Source organism: Folsomia candida, unplaced genomic scaffold, assembly GCF_002217175.1.
Source record: "Folsomia candida strain VU population unplaced genomic scaffold, ASM221717v1 Fcan01_Sc010, whole genome shotgun sequence".
Classification (NCBI taxonomy): domain Eukaryota; kingdom Metazoa; phylum Arthropoda; class Collembola; order Entomobryomorpha; family Isotomidae; genus Folsomia; species Folsomia candida.
This window is the reverse complement of record NW_019091202.1, coordinates 3,501,434-3,504,973: the sequence shown is the minus strand read 5'-3', so window position 1 is coordinate 3,504,973 and position 3,540 is coordinate 3,501,434.

Below are 3,540 nucleotides of genomic sequence, written 5' to 3'. Positions count from 1 at the left end.
TACTAAGGAGGGGAGCTTGCGAGGTTGATAATAACAGATCGGCTCCAAATTTTTACCAATGATAGTTTGACATGAGTGTATCAAAACCCTTGAACGTTTTGACTCCATAACCATAAACAGGTGAGAAATTAATTTCGAAAGTTTCGAATTTTTTCCTTAGATGTGCACTTCTATCTGAGGTGTTTGGTGTTCTATGCCATATATTTGACGTATATGAAACATCTCTAGAACGGGTTAATATTTTTGAAATCTGTTTTTGGACATCGACATCTAATTTTTCGGGGGTGGGCAAGTTCGATCGTGGGGTCAATCGGACCACACCCCTTAGCGCCAGTGGGTGTGGTCAAATACATTTTTGAAATTAAGTTTCTTCTTCTCACATGGACTGTACCCCATGGTGGCCTGAATCATAAGCAGCATTACGTGACCTATCTTCCACACCCCCTCAACTCAGGGGGTGTGGTTATACTGAAAACAATAAAATCAAAAAAAGGTTATAAGCTGGTCAATAGTTTTCAATTCTGCTTTCACCGTATGGTAGCATAAATTAATACCGAGGAGTGCCGGCCACACCCCCTCGATGTCAGGGGGTGTGGTCGGGGGCAAAATGAGACTTTTACTGAAATTCAATCCGTAGATGAAATGAGTAAAAATTTGTATTCCCGCGTCGTCGGAAGTGTGTTTTGGTCAAAGTAAGACAATGATAAAATCGATTCTAGTGATGAAATGTAAAACAATTAGTATATGCTGCAACAGTTCGTCTGCCTGACCCAGCCTGGGATTTAATTGGGTTTCATGGAATTATTTGTTTCTATAAGGGTTTTAGATATAAATTCAACAGTCAATTCTAGATAATTTAACTGCTTCAATAAATGCATGCAGCTTAGTATGTGCCATGTTTTTACTGAGTAATAATGCCGTCCTTGTGTACGGCAACTAATGAAAATTACCATTACTACCTTCAATTCATTAAGTAGATACCCGGAGAAAGAAGGGAACCAGGGGTCACAAAAGTCCTACAAAGAATTGATCATTGATTAGTATTTATATTAATGTTAATATTATTGCTAATATGTAGTTATACTTGATTTTAATTATGTGACCTGTCTTATTATTAAGTGGTTTGGCTTGACATTTAGCGGGCAAAAAAATTACTTGGGGGCAAGAATTAATAGTAGTTCATTTCCAAACTGTGGGACAAGAAATCTTAATGTTAATTCTTAATCTTATTTAATTACATTTCTCTCAAGGTATTTCAAGCAAGTACTTGAAATAAGTGGGGAAAGCAATTCCAACCAAACCGAAATACAAATACACCTTGTGTCTGGCAGCAGACTATTTAATAAAAAATATGTTACATCTTGCATTTTTGAAACATCTTGGTTAAACCAGAATATGAGTGAAAATTAGGTCATGTCACGTGGAAGTCAAATTAATGGCGCTTAGCAAGTTTAAATTATGCCAAATTTTATTATAATGAAATGTATGCCAATACCATAATTTAGAATTCTTTGTGCATTCATGCATACATGTATATACATACATACATATGTGCATACATACATACATACATATGTACATACATATGTGCATACATATGCATATACATACATTTATATGTGCATATGTATGTATGTACATATGTACATATGTACATATGTATGTACTATATGTATATGCTTCCATTGTTTTTGATTCTTTACTCTGGGTCAAGTGATTCTCATTTTAGAGTTACGATGTGTCATATTTTTGTAATTTTTATAAGAATGTATGTGTTTTATTAGTTTGTGCTGCGTCCAAGAGATACATTTTATTTCAATTTCCACGAAATATTTTAAATTTAATTAATCAAACAAGAAATGTTCTAATCATCCTTAAATAATAAAATTAAATAAAGATAAATTACATAAATCTACCTTAGATTTCAAGCAGACCATTTTAAATATATTTGTTACAATATATAAATCATGAAATAACAATTATGTTGAGTAATTCTAATGAGTCGAATAAATTTCCACACCAAGCCCTTACGATTTAAAGGGGGAAGCCTCACAAAAGTAATAATGATTCGTAATCCACAAATCAAATATGCATACTCGTTTTCGACAGTGTGAACACTTTATAAATCGCTGGTTAGTACAGTCAACCATGTAAAGCATTTCACATAGTTTACCCTCATCATCATCGAATGTAAAACAAACCTGCTTTACATTTAGGAATTCTACTTTTTCGTCAGACAAGCCACTTGAGAACCATGAATATTTAATCATGGGAGTAAAAATAGGGGCCGAAAGAAAAAAATGCAATAATGAATTTAACTTAATAACACCTGTTCGTGGGTTCCAAGTGTCATCACGGTGTACTCCTTCCACGTTAACACAAATTTCCAGTTGAGCCAAAATTTCTCGAGCCAAACCTTTCAATTGCCTGTGAAAAGTCGTGTCTAATGGCTGAGCTAGGGGTGTACACTTCTCGAATTACTTTTAATGTTATTTCAGGCATGTCATTAGCTTGACCAAAAAATTTGCTGTATGTGTCTATATTTGTTTGTCCTGGCCAACTATCTACTATATACAAGAAGTCTTTGGTCACGTGGGGAACAACTTGTTTTTCCAAAAAATATTCCATTAATGAAGTTGACAATTTACCTGAAGTACTACACGTTAAGGTAACATGACTTGGGAGATATGACTCAAGATCTTGCTTAACAAGTGGACCAAATTTCCCACCGGGCTCCTGGAGGCATACGAAAACGTTCCCTATTTGCCCAGCTAAATTAATTAAATACTGGACGGTATAAGAATGAGTTGACAGATTATTGGGGGACTGTGCATAACCGTAAACAGATTTTTGGCCCTTGAATGTGTACGTTCGTGCTGAGGTAATTTCATAAGCAAAACCGCATTGATCGGTATTAAAAACATGGTTACTGTCAAATTGAGAAGAAATTCTTTTTATATCCGTTTGGAATTTTTTTGCAGATTCTAAAATCTGGTCTTGTGATTTTACTTCCCTTTTACTAATTAATTGAGTGATTTTTCGGCTCGAGATCCTGTAATCTAGTTTAAACTTATCACACCAACTTTTTGATTCTTTAAATTTAAAAGAGTTATCGTCTAATTCTAAATATTTTTTCATACCCCAATATTTTAAGTGAGATACCCTAATAATTTTGTGAATTTTCCTAGCTTTCTCTAACTCATGAAATACATATTTGGTTATTCCTTTGTATTTATCAAACGATGATTCACCTCTCCGGACTTGAGCTCGCCATCTGTGCAAGGTTTGTTCGTTTGTAATTTCCTTAGCACCATGTGTCTTCAATGTCTTCCAGTCCCATCCTTTATTTGCGTCCCACAGAGCGAGGATTTTCTTTTTGCGTTCTTGGGTTACTATCACCTTTTCTTTTCTTTTTTTTACCGGTAAATGGAAATCCAAATCATCCTTGCGCGATTTTGGTAACTGCTCAGCTTCATCGGTATCATACTCCGAAACAGTCGAATCAAGCAGGGGGCCACAATCAATGACATCTATACTAGA